The following is a 16209-nucleotide window of genomic DNA, read 5'->3' on the forward strand; positions in this document are numbered from 1 at the left end:
TTTCTCTAAATTAATACGATCAATTTATCGTATTTGTTCTGCAGTTTCCATTTGCGCGACTTTCCATGCTTCATTATAAGCAGCATAAATACCGGGAAATATGAAACGTTTATGACGTGGTTTATGAGGCCCTAGTAAGAAGTCTCTCAAATCAACGCCATCTTTAAGTAAAGTTAAGTGTTGTTTAACTTGAATAAGTGTAGATTTTTGTACCCATTCGAGTCATAGTTTTCCTACACTGTATGTTGTTGCTATCCCTGAATGTTGTCTCTGGACATATCTTGGATCTGGTCTAGTTACTGTAAACCCTTGTGTTGGTTTGTTTAAATCTTTTATCTTGAGTAGTCCAAGACGGGATGTTTGTTGCACAGTGTCATTCAAAAACCTACGTTGTTCAGGGATAATGCAGGCTCCAAATAAGGCTTCTATTCTTTGCACCTTCCAGTCTTTTGAGCCCCAGGCAGTTTTAGTTTCTATGTTGTCACTCCAAAAGTCAAAGCTTAATGAGGACAGCTGGGCATAAAAGGCTGCTAAATAAATTTGCTTTGTATTGGTTAACATACCTTTCATTCCTGTCTTATAAACATTTTCTTTAAATAAAATGTTTCCGGATTTGTGACATTAAAACCTGAGAAGCATGGACATTTTTCATAAAATATTTTTGAGCTACCCTTTGGTGGCGTTGGACAATGTTCCCATTGATTATAAGTATAAAAATTTCAAGGGTTTGCAGATTTGTGCAAGTAATGATGACCATAGTGATTGTAACAATATATTTGTTCATAATCTGATGAACCTTCTAAGTATTCATGGTTTGTGAATTTTGCAGACATTTCTAAATCTGACATCACATTATTAACAGTCTCAAAGTCCCAATCATCAGAAAATGTGCTGGATGAAACAAAGTCACTCAAGGTAACCTTAAATTGGTGTAGAGTCTTCAACAGCTCTGCCGGACGTAAATGTCATAATCAGTTCTGTCCCAAGCTATACCACCTGGTATAGGAACGGCTGTCATGTTCACTGATGATAGGTCTCTTTGTTCATGATGAGATGATTTGTGTGGCTTCAGGAGCAAGTTGATGTTTTTACTTGCTATGTTCATTTTACTATATTTTTTATCTATCAGCTTTCCCAAACTTAATACAAGAATGAGCAAAAGTAGGAGAAAAAGTACGCTTAACACAATCCAAAATTCAACCCATGGTGTAGCAAGATAAGTCTTTTTTAGATGCTGACAAAAACTATTTGATGAGGAAGAAAGTGAAAAGCAAATTCCATCCAGCTGGCAAGGCTCAATATTTTCACCTCTCTTCAAAGGAAGAGACAGAATATCCCCAGCAAACTACAGACTGATCGCTCTCCTGTATGTAGATGCAAAGTATTATGCATCATTACTCCTTGAAGATCTGATCAGCTGGTCTGATAGCATAAAGATAATCCCGCCAAATCAAACAGGCTTCAGGAAAGGGAGCGGGACAATGACAAACATCTTATCACTCTCACTGCTAGCCGACAAATATTTACGAAGGAAAAAGCAGCTGCATCTCTGTTTCATTGACCTAAAGGCAGCCTTCAACAGCGTAGATTGAAATATCTTATGGGTGAAACTGCGCAGTTGGAATATTCCGAACAAAACACTCAGAGGAATCCTGCTCCTGTATTCCAACACATGGATAGAAGTAAAATTGGGGGACGGAGCACGGCTATCAAGAAAAATCAAAACCATCAAAGGGCTTAAGCAAGGCTGTGTTCTGGCCCCTCATCTCTTCAATCTTTTTATGGCAGACCTAGCGCCAAGTCTCAACAAGATTTCATCCCATCCACCCAAATTAGGCTCCTTACCTCTAACCCATTTATCCTACGTGGACGATGTCATACTGATGAGTCTAATTAAGATCGGCTTTCAAAGGTCACTTGAGGGATTTGCAAAATTTATAACCAATAACAACCTGGAGATAAACACCACAAAAAGCAAAACAATGCTCATCACCAGACGACGGACAGTCAATCAACATACCCAATTGGAGGGAAAAAAGATAGAAGCAGTACCTAATTATAAGTACTTTGGCTTTTACTTTGACAATCGACACAATAACCAGCAGCAAAAAGCCTACATTGCCCAGAGAGCAAACACCCTGTTGTTCGCCTTTAGGTCTCTAACAAAAAAGCTCAAGGGGCCATCATACAAACCCCTACTTGCAACAATAAAAGCCAAGGTGCTCCCTATGCTGTCATACGGCAGCATAGCCCTCCATGGGAAAGACGGGGACCTGCTGAACAAAGTACAGATGGCCATCTACAAATCAACCTTCCAAATCAACCAGGGTGCTTCACCAGCGCAGACCAGATTAGAATTTGGAGTACTAAATGAAACACTGGGAAGGAAGTATGCAACTATCAAGCATTGGTATAGTTTGAAACAGAATACAGCAGCTTCAGAACTACACAAGGCCTTGTGGGATTAAATAAAAACTGACGCAAAGTCCCCATATAATCGATTCCTAAACAAAGCTTTAATAGACACCTGCACAAGAAACCTCGGGAAACGAATCTGCCCTATCCGGCCTTTAAGCATGCAATAAATAAATCAGCAAAATTCCATTCACTTCTAGCTGACAAAACCACTTTCAACGCAAGAAAACACGCCTGGATGGTTATATCCAAATATAAAACAATCACTCTAGCTCCATATTTAACAATTAAATTTCCGGTCCACAGAAAACAACAGCGAATGGCGCTACGCTTGGGAACATTTCCATCTACCATGGACCAGCCAACCTGGGTCCATGATGGACCCAAAGACTGCAGTCCATGTGGGAGAAGCAAGGAGGACTTCAAATATCTTGTCTGCATTTGCCCGAATTTAGCCCATGCACGAGCCATCTTCCTAAAAAAAAGCCATGAACGACCCAGGCATAAGAAGGTGCAGATAGGCGATCATGGCAACCCTAAATCCAACTGTCACTCGTTTGAATTGCCTACTAATAAAGTTCCTCCTGGCTCATGCACATGCTCTGAAATGTAACCCGGTGCCCTGCCTAGAAAAGGGCAATAGGACGGCTAACTCTGCGGTAGAGGGCTCTCCCGAACATAACACAGAATAGCACTAGAACATATTTTACATGGACCAACAAATGCTTTTGATCAATTTTAAACTTGTATATTGTGTATATGAAAATGTCTAAATTTTAAAAGAAAATATTTGCACTAGAAACAGAAAGTTGACAAACACTAAGGGGCCCATTATGATGTCGGGCGGATTGCCCCCGCCAGGCTGGCAGTGGCCACCACCAGCCTGGCAGGGGAAATTCACCCGACATCCACTATTGATTTCCCCTCCGCCATATTAGTATGGCGGGGGGGCCTCAGTGGACGGAAAGACTGTCTGCCGCTTTTCCGCCCCAGTCGCCTTGCGGCCGGGGCGGAAAAGGAATAAAATGGTGGCGGTGTCTATCAGACACCGCCAGCCATATTATGATAGGCATTTTTCAATGCCTTTCTGTGGCGGCATTGGACATGCAGACTTCACATTGAGGGCCCCCTGCGGGCCCCCAGAGTGAAGGAGAGTAGGGGGGTGCACACGGGGAGGTACCTGTGGTATCCCCCTGCATTTGCATAATCAAAGCGACAGGCACCGCGCGGTGTCTGCCACTTTGATTATGCAAATGCAAAAGTTCATTTTCAGCATTGTGGCGGGCGGTGCTGAGAGCACTGCCCGCCACAATGCTTAAAATGCAGGATGTGCCCGCCACTGTGGCCATCCTCATGGTAATAGGGACCACCCGTCATAAGGGCGGGGGTCCTGTGGGGGGTATTAGGATGTGCCCGCCACTGTGGCGGGCACATCCTAATACCCCCCACAGGACCCCCGCCCTTATGACGGGTGGTCCCTATTACCATGAGGATGGCGGGCGGGCAAAGTCCGCCCACCATCCTAATGACCCCCTAAGAGTTTCATCTGTAGCACTTGATTGTATAAAAAGTATTGTTATGGTTTTAATTAACTGTAACAATAAACTTTTCACCCTGGTACCCTTAGTTGCTGAAAATGTGCTGTTACTATGTCTTTAAAGGTTTTATTTGCTGGCTTTGTTCCGGTTCACTGGGATCCTCAGAAAACATATCAAAGTTGAGGAAATAGCCAGAAGCAGTTCTGTCAATTATTGGTATTGCATCCGGATTACTTGAAATCACTGGAGATGCTTAGTTCCTTGTCACATTAGTATAGTCTGAGGCTATATCATTGTAGACAGAGTGTCTTGTCAAACTGTTATTTGGGTTTCTAGAGGCACAAGTTCCATGACTTTTTTGCATAGTCCTTCTTTTCTCACTGCAGATTCTTCGAAGGTGATGAGTCTCTCAGTTTGAACCTCTGGATAGAAGCAAGATTTGGTCTTCTGGTACATCTTTGGAGTCCACTGGGCCTACTACTTATTATACGCCACATGATGTGGTTTTACCAGATCGATTGATACGAACCGGTTCTCCTTTCTTCCAGCAAGGGGCGGCAGTAACACTGTTCTCGATCCGTGGATTGCTAGCACAGGTACTGGTTTCCTGTAAGAAGGCCCAAATTCCTTCTTATCAGTGATCTTTTCTCTGACTAGATCCCCAATCTTTGGAATCCAGAAAGGCCTTATTGGGACAGGTGGTTTTTCTTCAGTGGTCATTGGCTTCTGTATTGTGTTGCTTAGAATTCTTCTTGTTTCATTTAAGTCCTGCAAAACAGTCAAGCGGTCTTTAACATAATATAAAGGGTTTTTGTTTTACCACTGAAGTATGACGATCGATGTCTTCGACAATCATTCTAGTACCAAAAAGGATTTCATATGGAGTGATTCCACCCAAAGAATTTCTTGGCAGAATATTTAAACTACGATGGACACTTATTAGATGTTTTACCCAACCGTCACCCGAACCTAATACCCTAGCTGTTATAGATTGCTTTATGTCCCGGTTTCTTCTTTCCACTACAGAATTTCCCTCAGAATGGAATGGACTTGAGTACAGCAACGCAACACCCAAGCTGGCCATGGCTTCTTTGTAAGCTTGAGAGCTAAACGCAGAACCCTGGTCAGAATGTAGCGTGCCTATTGCGTATGTGCCAATAAAGACTCGCAAAACTTTCATAACAGTTCAGGCGTCAGCCGAGCGCTGAGGCCACATCCAAATGAATCTTAAGCATGAATCCACTGTGACCATGATATATTTATAGTTACCATCCCTCTGTAAGGGACCACAGTGGTCCAGGTAAACACATGCTAATGGTTTATCTGAAATTAGAAGGGGAGTCTGCGCCTGGCGTTTCACTGATGAAACTTTCATTTTCTGGCAGATTTCACATTCCAAAACATAGTTTCTGGTTTGTTTCCTCATGCGCGGCCACCAGTATCTATGTTTAAGTAATGATACTGTGGCGGAGACACCTGCATGTACAGAGGCAAGCACTTTGTGTGCTGCTAAGATTAATCCTAATCTGTGTTCCATGTTTGGAATTACTCTATCCCCAACTCCAGGGATTCGAGCAAAAGGAACATTATTCTCATCAGTTATATAGGAGTACTTGAGTGGAAAGCCTTTTGGTAACATTTTACCGCTGTCTTTATTGGAAGCAGTGACAGCCTGCATTATTTCGCTGTCTATTTTGTTTTTGAATGAGTGATTGCTGCTACGGAAGCCGTTTGCACAGCTGCCTTCGCTGCTTCATCAGCCAATGAATTCCACTCAACGTGAACACCACCATGCTGATGACTCAGTGTATGAATCAAGTGAGTCTTTTGTAGTACTTTCTGTAATAGAACTACTTGTTCCCAAAGCAACTTATTCTTGATTGTCCACCTTTTGCATCTTTGAAACCGTTTTGAACCCAGTTCTGCAAGTATTCATTGTAAGATTGGACGCAGCAATATGAATCGCACACTATGAGTGTGGGGAATTCACGATTGGTATTTTCCAGTGCCATCTTGAAAGCCTGTAATGCAGCTCACTGAGCTGTACAATCTCTTATGGACTGAGTTTTCGTGAAGATAGGTCTGAATTTACCATTGCGCCAGCGACCTTTAACAATCGCGCATGCAGCACTATAAGCTTGTTTACCCCCAATTGCGGGTTGTGCTGATCCGTCTGTATAAATTATAAATTCGTACTGTTCGTGAGGCAGAATCTCAGTGGGCAGAGGACATTCTTGTTCGTATTGTAAAAATTCTTGAGCTTTCAAGTAGGAATCAAAAACGTATTCAACGTCTGCTGCAGAAAGAGAGTTAACCCATTGTATCCATATTGGATGTAAAGCCTTTGCATTCGGAATGCTAGCCTGTGTCACTGCCTCTAAGGCAGGCACAGGAGTAATGACTTTTATGCGTTTTCCCTGTGCAAGAGCTCTCTCTTTTGCTACTGCAGTTTGAACCGCTGTCAGAATTTTTTCTGTCTAATTGAATTTCATTTCAGCTTGTGTGTACAAGTGTGATTTGTAAGCAATTGGTACTTTTTCACCTTCATTAAAGGTTAAGTATGTGAATCCGCATCTTCGGGGGATTATTCTGATTACAAGGTTGCGTATGTTTACACGTGTATCTAAATGTGTTGTTGCTAACATGTCTGCTTGCACTGAATGCAAAATTTCTGTGTGTTTTTGAGTCCAAATTGTTGTTTTAAAATCAGGTTTGATTAATTCTTAGAGCGGTTTAACCCTTTCTGCTTAGTTTAGAATGTAAGTTCTTCTGAAATTCAGGAAACTTAGAATTGACTGTAAGTTTTTCAGCATTTTTGGAGGTTGGAGCAGCGCACATTTTTCTAGAAAGTTCACTGCCATGCTTTTGCCTTTACTTGAAAGTTTGTATTCTAAGAATAGGACGTTGAGATGGGCAATTCTTGATTTTTTTAAGTTGAAATTATACCCTTCAGATGCGAAGCCAAGTATTATGGTGTTCACTCTGTTCAAGTGCCCAAGTCATCGGCTGTTAGATAGATGTCATCGACATATTCTTGAATCCCTGGGGGAGACGACAGTAGTGATGCTGTGTCCCCCTAATTGAGAAAGCGGTCAAGTACCTTCTTTCAGGTGCGATATTTTGACAGAAGAAACCGTTTGAAATATCTAATGTAGTTTTATATTTTTTTGCGCACAATGTTATTCATAGGGTGCTGCACTGTGGGCAATTTGTACTGCAAACGTTTGCAACAAGAGTTTAAATGTCTGTAGTCCAAAACTAGATGATAGGTATTTTCTGGTTTGGAGACAGGAAACAAAGGATTGTTCATGGACGAGGTGCATGTTTCAATCACTCCTTGGTATTCAAGTTGATCTAAGATCTCCCTGACCTGTTCTTTAGCTTCTTGCTTTACTGGATACTGCCTCTGTGCAGTTGGTTGAGTTTTTAACTGGATTTTATGGTGAGGGGAATCAGCATCCCATCCAACATGATTTTTGTATAATGCTGGAGCCTGGGCTACAGCCCATTTTCTAGCATAGGTGCATTTTAAGTGAATTAGAATATGATTAGAGAAGGCTGGCATAATGATGTCTTCACCATGTGGGCACTCCCTGACAAATTTTGGTGGCCAGTCTTTTTCAGCAAGAAGAATGTCATAACCCTTAGAGAGCTTCTCCCAAAAGAGTGTTCTTATTTTCCTAGTTATGTCCCTCTCCATCCGGAGTGTTACTTCATATAACATATGGTGTACTCTAACCGTGGTATCAGCAGTTTCAACTTGAATGTACTAATTCAAGTCCACTGTCTCCAGATGATCCTTCAGGATCTTGCGAGCTATGGTAACTTTTTCTTGTCTTAGCATTGTCTAGGCCCACTCCCCATTCTTGAGTTGTGTCCTCAAGATCCTCGGCATGTTTGATTTTTAGACCTGCTACCTTCTTGGTGAATTGGGTTTTCTTATTTTTTGGAACGTGTTGGTCATCTTTGTACTTTACACGCTCTTCCTTGTGTTATGATTGTCCTCTTCTTTCCGATTTCTGTGAGGAAGCCTGAAAGTTACGTGAAGAATTTGTATCAGTATCTTGATATGTGTCAGGTTTTCTCAAATTACCCCCATTCCTGAGGTTACACCTCTTTTCAGAAGGCTCCTTTTGAGGAGACCTCCCCTAAATTGAGAACGCTTCTCTTTAGGAAGTGTTTGTCTAGTATTTTCCCACTTCTTTTTAGGAGTAGTGAGAGTGTTTTTAATAAAAACCTTTTCAGGATTTTCTGTTAGTAGGGGCTTTACTGGTCTCCAACCCAAACTATCTCTACCTAGTTCTTCACAGGATGTTTCTATTATTCTGGCCAATTTATATGGTTGCTCAGTTACATCAAGTTCTTTTAATTTTTGGCGGCTCACCACGGAATTTACTTCACCTTTAATATTAGCTAATATTATAGCTGAGAACTGCTTGAAATTTAAGTAATTTCATACCCAGATTTAAAGCAGGCTCTGCCCCGTATTCATTTTGAATCTATTTCAGGACATCTGGTATTACCGCCAAAGACGGAACACCATGAGTTTTTGTGTATATTGCAGCAAAGACTGTACCCCAAGTGTCGCTGTCCTCCAGGTGTCGTGCGATCCCCATTGGTAAACAGATTGTTAAAATTCTGTGTTGCTCATGAGGTGTACTATCTGGAAATACTGGTTCTATTTGAGTAATTTTTTGAGCTAACCAGAATGAAATTTGTTCCCGTTTTGTGGGCAATTTACCAATGACTGATTGTATAGTCTGTGGTGTATTTTATTTGTGTTTCCCTGATGAGGGGTTTGCTGTGGAATCCTGATAGCAGGTTGGACTGTTAGAATCTGCATGACATATTGAACCAATTGTCTATGTATTTTAATTAATTGTTTTAGTTGAACTAATAGTTCTGGAACTGACATTTCTTCAATGGCAGGATGTGGTGTATAGATGGCTATTACCGGCCATGTTGCTCCTGGTCTACCTAGTGGACCGAGCCTGGTAATATAATTTTGATGTTGTAGGACGCCTTTAAACCAGAGCGCATGCTCTTAGTATGTTAATGGAATTTCAGTGTCCTCAAAAGGAACGTATTCCATTGGTGGTTCCACTGCTTTGTACAAGTGGAACACATGTGTTACTGGATTTGCTTCAGGGAAAACAATCCATGAATAGAATACCTCTGTCTGCCGATATTCATGTGCCTCTATGATAAAGATAACCCTACCACCTCTTGATGATAAGCCATTTGTCATAAGCTTTATAGTGATGGTTTTCCTTAATTTTTCCGGGATGATTACAGCAACTGGGTCATTTTGTTGGAAACCTGTAACGTCTAAACCCGGTTGGGCTGCACTTCTTGCAGCTCCCCCGTTCTCGTCGTCACGCATTTTGTTGACTGAAAGTTTGCAGAGCAAGCTTCAAGGAAACAAAGATAAGGTGCACACTATTTTGGAACACTGTATCATTCAACTTTGAATCAAACCAAAAACTAATACATAGGATTTCCGTCCTACTCAGTAATGGCAGATATTTTATCCTTTTACCCACTCCAGACGTCTATTAGAGTATTTTATGGGAAAAAAGGGGTCTCTGTGAAAAGCACGACTGAGTTACTCTAGTATCTAGCGTTAAATTATTGCCTTACCAAACGTTGGGCACCATGTAGTGTAGTTCCTATATTCCCAATAGGCTCTGCGCATGGGAATAATATATCCTATAGATTTGACATAGGACGTAGGTTGACTAGGTCTCTATCAAATATATTAGACTTAATTGTGAGTGCCAGCTAGCTCGGAGGTCACTAGAAACTTTCTCGAATACGCAAGAAGGGATTAGTTTCTGACAAACGCATAAACATGACAACTTTGTTTCCCCAAAATTAAACTGATCTTCAGAGTCGTGGAAACAATAGATTGATATTTTACTCAGTCAATTGTACATGTTTCATTTCATCAGAGGTGCAGAGAAATAGAGAGACGGGTGTTTTTCAATTAAAGTATTTATTGAACAGTCTTCTTTCTCATGCAAAAGAAATGAACTGCTACAATCGTAATGCTGGCTGTAAAGTATAATGCATACAGCAAGAAGAGTATTATGAAATAATGCTGTAAAAGCATGGTATGGTTTCTAAGCTGTAAAATACATACATAAATAACAAAGAATAAAAGTACTCAACTGGTGCTTCTAAAATATGCCTACCCTGATGCACCTAACCTAAGTCTAGTACGAGGTAAGAAGAAAGTATGGTGTAGCATAGGTTTAGTTTTTCTGCCAAGAATTTCACCAAGATTTCTCTTCGGGTCTAATCAGCGCCGTACCTTGGTTTTAGAATGAAGGAGGTCTGGTATCTTTATCTCGGATGTCTCGGGACTCGATTTCCCAAAACCCAGCAAGGGGAGCTTGGAAACACTGGAGCTGGATTCTCAGTGAGAGAAAGGCAGCCTCTCTGTCAGTGCATCAGCTGGAGGGTCAACTTCCTTCGGCACTTGCTGTATTGAGATGCGTCGGGCAAGTAGATAGTCGAACTGCTCCAAACCACTGTGTGTTTGCTAGGGCAAGTGTAAGCATATTTATACCTTGAAGGTGCCTGGTTTGACGTAAAGTCAGACATATTAACGTCACAAAAGAACACCAAGGGAATGGTAGTTGTTTGAAAACGCCATGATTTATAGGACAAATAAATATATTCAAGAAAGGGGATGTCCCTGACTGCTAAAGCCGAGTTTTCCAAGAAATCGTTGTGGCTTTTTGGATCTAGTGAAAGTAGCCATGCCAGTATTTGGACTGGGTGGGTTATGTCTAAATATGGTTATGATCGCTATGCCTATATAAGGGTAATGTGAATTATACCTATATAAGGACATGAATCTGTAACATTACACTAGTGTCATAAAATGCTAAACAATAGTAGGACAAGCTCTTTACTCAAACAAATCACCTTTCTGACTACCAGATAGAGGACAATATGTTTCTCCCTCCACCTATGCTAACCCATGTGCTCCCTTCTCAACCTTCATCTCACTCCCTCATGAATCCTCTTTCAGCACCTTGGCTCTTAAACACGTGCCTATTTACGCCTCCGGCACCAGTACTCTCAAATTAAAATGCAGGAGTAAACCTATTTCAAAAGCTAAAACAACACGTTATGTTAGGGGAATGATGTAATATTGAAAATTACAAAAATGGGATTACCCATCCTCCACCATTTGGCCTCTTACCTACTGTTTGTATTTTAAAATAAAACTGTCAAACTCTTCTGTGCTCCTGAAATTGTACATTCTTTTCTGCTAATTATAAATAAGGTAGGCTGGAAATTTCAACTATACTTTCGCACTCTTCAACTGAGTGTCCAGAGTACACTTCTCAAACTCCCATTGTCTCTCCTTAGTCACCCTACATATATGTGAGCGGATGATGAAGAGTACCCCGCCCACAGCCACAGAATTATTATGCCTTCTCCAAAAATCTGTTCTTTGTGTATGCATGAGACCATATCAGATTCTTCCTTGGCTTTTTCAATTTGGATTTATTTTAAACAGGTCTCAGTATATTCTTTGAATTGCACTATTTAAATATATAGCTGGGGAATCTTTAAGAACAGTATCCTGCAGAATGTCCACATCTCCATTTGTTCGATCATAACATTATCTTGTTGTTTTAACTAAGATATAGCTAATGAGTTCCCCTCTACATCTACTTTAGTTTGTCATAGTTCAAGTACTATCTCAGCCATTCACAAGTTCATCTATTCTTTTGTCAAGCTGATTGCAAGTCTCGTGAAATCATTTTGATTCTTCGCTAAGATGCGCAAACTATCTCTGACTTCCTTCGTGAGATATACTAGCATCCCCCGTACCCCATCTAGGGAAATGTCACTGGTCAGAGTTTGATTCCTTCTATTAGATGGACAGATCAGCTCAGTTTTAACACCCTCATTGATAGCAGTCTCCGTTCTCCCACTTCTTTTACAACCTCTTCTGTGGCTCCATCCTCAGTACTTCCAAGATTCTAAATCTATTCCTTAGCACAGCATCCAGGGAAACCTTATAGACCGGGGTGACATGCACAATTGTTACTGGAGAAGAAAATCCAGTATTAACTGACTCACAGTATATCTGCTTCAGATAGTAATATAGATAATGGGTGTTGGACTAATTGATGCAAGTCATGCTTTCCCTCATTTCTCTTCCCTGCCATACTAGTGCTAATGAGGGGTTTTGGAGTTTTAAAGTAGGATCTAAGGCAAGGGCTGAGTTTAGCTACCCCCTGCTATTTCCTGAAAGAGGGTTTTTACCTTCTGCTGGGGGTATTGAAAACCCTGGGAATTCAATTTTGAGTTGACTAATTTGAACCTGGATCTATTAGTATTGGTGTGTGACCTTAATCTGAATTTATGTTGCTACTCTAGTCTGCATTTAATCACAGTCCTTTGCTGCAATATTGTCTTTGGTACACTTTTACCAGAATGAGTGTTAAACTCATTAAAAACCTTCATCCCCACAGACCTACTCCTGTGTTTAGGCTCCAGCTTTCCCTTCTCTATTTACAGCAGATTCTGCTGTCACCAACTGACCCAACTATGGCTCCAAGAATTACTAATCCAGTTTTTAATGCTACCTTGACTCCCAAATGAAACTCCTGGGGTAGTGTGCACCACAAACTCTGCTGTCCCACGAGTGGCTTGCACCTTGCTCCTGCTCACCCATGTTTTGCACCAGTGTCAGGAATGAAATTGCCATGATAAGAGTTAAAGAGTTAAACTATTTGGTAAAATAGTATCTACAATGGATACACCACCACCCAGGTCTGAAGACTCTTTCAGGTAGACTGGTGAAAATTCACAGAAGGTCTGTTGGTGAGTTTTAAAAGGGTGGCTTGATTGCGGGCTTAGATGCCGGCTTAGATAATAAAAGCGCATGTACGAACTCCGTGCCCATCAAAAAGGCATTTTGGACCTTATTAATTGTTCTTGCCAAGCAATATTCCCCATTTTTTATGTGCACATACTGAGTAATCCCTTATAAAATCATAAATCTTCACAGAAGGAACCTTAGCTTTTATTCATGAGGAAGTTGTGAGGAGAAATGAGTGTGCTATGAAGATGTCTGCACAAATTTTAGGTCAATGTCTCATTAGCACTTCAAAAAGGGACATAAAAGGAATATAGAAACTTATTGGTGAAATTTGCTATCTGCAGGAGACTTGATCAGTGACTCTTCATTTTTTCCAGAACAAGAGAGGTAAGTAAACATAGCAAAAATCAAGAGAGAAATTTGGAATTGAGAAAGTTTCAGAGCCATTAGGGCTTGTTGTGGAAACATATATATAGAGATGTATATCAGTTGGAATATTCTCCATGGTATTCAAAGGAGTTGTTTCTTTATTAATTCTACAATAACCAGGAAGAAGCTAGTCCTAAGATGATAGTTTTAAGAGAAAGAACAGACATAATTATGATCTACTTATGAGTTATTTAAATATGTCAATTTGAGAATATACATAGAAAGGGTGTGAAAGAGCTGAGAAGCTGACAAATATTAAGATTCTAAGGGTAGCATTGCTGTCTCTGTGGCAGTCTTTCAAATTCTCCGCATCCCCTTTCCCCCTTTCTCTATGCACATAACAGTGCAGATGCATTTGCCGTAGATCTTCTGTTTCTCTGTTCCTTTGAAGATCGAATGACACAAGGAAAGTATGACAGCATGAAGTGCCACATAATTAGACTCCACCCGAGCAGAATGGATTTTGATGTTAAGACCATAATGACAGTTTTAGAGAACATGCAAAAACAATTAGATAACACAGTGGAAGAGAATACAATTTTAAGATAAGAGATTAAAAAGGCTCAATGTAAAACTTACTACTACCTGCAAAAGGTAGATGAGATGGGGTACAACCCCTTTTCTTAGAGAAAATAATTTACGAGAGACACCTTACACTTCTCAGAAGTCAGAATTTTCCACCCAGGTTGTCCTGTCCATGCAGTATTTCTGAATCTTCCCCTTGCCCCCCTCCCCCCACCCAGAATGGTTTAGGGGGGATCATCTCAAGGTAAAGATTTCTAAAACCTAGTATTCCCTTTATTTCCTGAGCAGACCCATAGTTTTCTCATAAATTCAATCCAAGGAGGCCTTAGTATCGTCTTATTTAAGTGGTGACACAGCCGTAGGTCTGTGCCTTTGGTGTCTTGAAATAACCTCATTTTGTATGATTTCAAGATGTTTCAATCTGAATTTCTTCAAATTTTTGTCAGGAGATCTGTGACACAGGCTACTGATAATGAACTATTGGAACTAAAACAAGGATACAATAAGCTGATCGTTGAAACATAATGTCCAGATTCTAAGAGGACAGCAATATTTTACAGAGGTATTAAAGATGAATTGAAAGATGCAGTGGTACAGATTCACAAAAGACCAATGGAAGTGTCAGAACTCATAGACCTAGTCTCACAAATTCATTAGAGACTAAATGACTGGAGAACAGAAAAAAAGCATTGTTGCACAATCCCACCATGATTTGATAGAAGCAAAATTGGAAACTAATAAAAGAACTGAGTCAACATCTATTGAAGAACCTACGCAATTGGGTCTAGTTGTGGCCCATTATCTAAGGAAGACAAGAGAAGCGAAGATCCAGAATTCTTTGCATGTACTCTGAATAGTCTGGACATTTTGTCAGAGAATGTCCAAAGAAACCAAAAACGAATGAGCCGGTAAAAGGGAGGTTCTGTCTATAAGACAGGTTGCTTGATGGGAGTAGTTAAGGAGACAACTCCAGGAAATCAACAGGTTGTCAATACCTAGCCATCTGCTTCTTCTCATCTTATATTTTCCCAAATGAAGAAGTTTGGGAATACAGAAATAATAGCAGCATTGGTCATGATATATTCAGGAGCCACTGGAAATGTTTGTGATATAAAATATGCTAGAAAATGTGTTTTGTTAAAAAGAAAAATACAGAAATAGTTTGAGCTGTTACAAATCTTACCTGAGGACTAATCACTTGAGCTACTCAATTTAAATTAATTTTAGGATTACCCTGATTTTCCAAACATAATCCCGCTATAGACTAAGAAAAAAGAACAGTAAACATGAAACTAAGTAATTGTGAAGAACATAGCTTTCTAAATGAGAAAAACAATTTGGAAATGTCTCAGGCCACAATTTTAGCAGAACAATCCAGAATGTGATGGGGATCAGGAAAGTTTCAATTGAGTACGAAGACTTGGCAGCAGTATTTGCTGAGAAAAAGATGCTGAGAAGTTATCAAGTCAAGTCAAGTCAAAATTTATATAGCGCACTACATACCCAGAGGGTCTCAAGGCGCTTGAGGAGGGGGGGGTTACTTATCGAATATCCAGGTTTTAAGCTGTTTTCTGAAGGCTAGGTGGTTTTGGGTAAGGCGGAGGTGGATGGGAAGGGAATTCCAGGTTTTAGCCGCTAAGTAGGAGAAGGATCTTCCCCCCATGGTGGCTTTGTGGATGCGTGGAACAGCGGCGAGGGCTTGGTTGGACGAACACAGTTGGCGGGTGGGAGTGTAGAAGGAAAGGCGCGTGTTGAGGCAGTCAGGTCCAAGTTCGTAGAGGGCTTTGTGTGCGTGCGTAAGGAGACGGAACGTTATCCTTTTGTTGACCGGGAGCCAGTGAAGGTCTTTCAGGTGACCGGAAATGTGGTCTGTGCGGGGGATGTCTAGTATGAGTCTGGCTGAGGTGTTTTGAATGCGTTGGAGTTTTTTCAGCAGTTTTGCGGTGGTGCCGGCGTAAAGGGTGTTTCCATAGTCCAGACGGCTTGTAACCAGTGCGTGGGTGACCGTTTTTCTTGTTTTGGTGGGGATCCAGCAAAATGTTTTTTTGAGCATGCGTAAGATGTTGAAGCATGATGATGAGACAGCGTTGACTTGTCTGGTCATCGAGAGAGAGGAGTCCAGGATGATGCCCAGGTTCCGTGCGTGGTCCGTCGGTATAGGAGCTTTTCCTAGGGCCGTTGGCCACCAAGAGTCATCCCAGGCGGAAGGGGATGCATCTAAGATGAGGACTTCCGTTTTGTCCGAGTTCAGTTTCAGACGGCTGTGCTTCATCCACTCGGCTACTTCTTTCTTCCCTTCATGTAGGTTGGTTTTGGCGGTGATTGGGTCTTTGGTGAGTGAGAGGATCAGCTGAGTGTCATCAGCGTAGGAGATAATGTTGAGGTTGTGTTGACGTGCGATGGTTGCGAGGGGGCTCATGTAGACATTGAAGAGGGTAGGGCTGAGAGAAGATC

Source organism: Lissotriton vulgaris, chromosome 7 (genome assembly GCF_964263255.1).
Source record: "Lissotriton vulgaris chromosome 7, aLisVul1.2, whole genome shotgun sequence".
Taxonomy (NCBI): Eukaryota; Metazoa; Chordata; class Amphibia; order Caudata; family Salamandridae; genus Lissotriton; species Lissotriton vulgaris.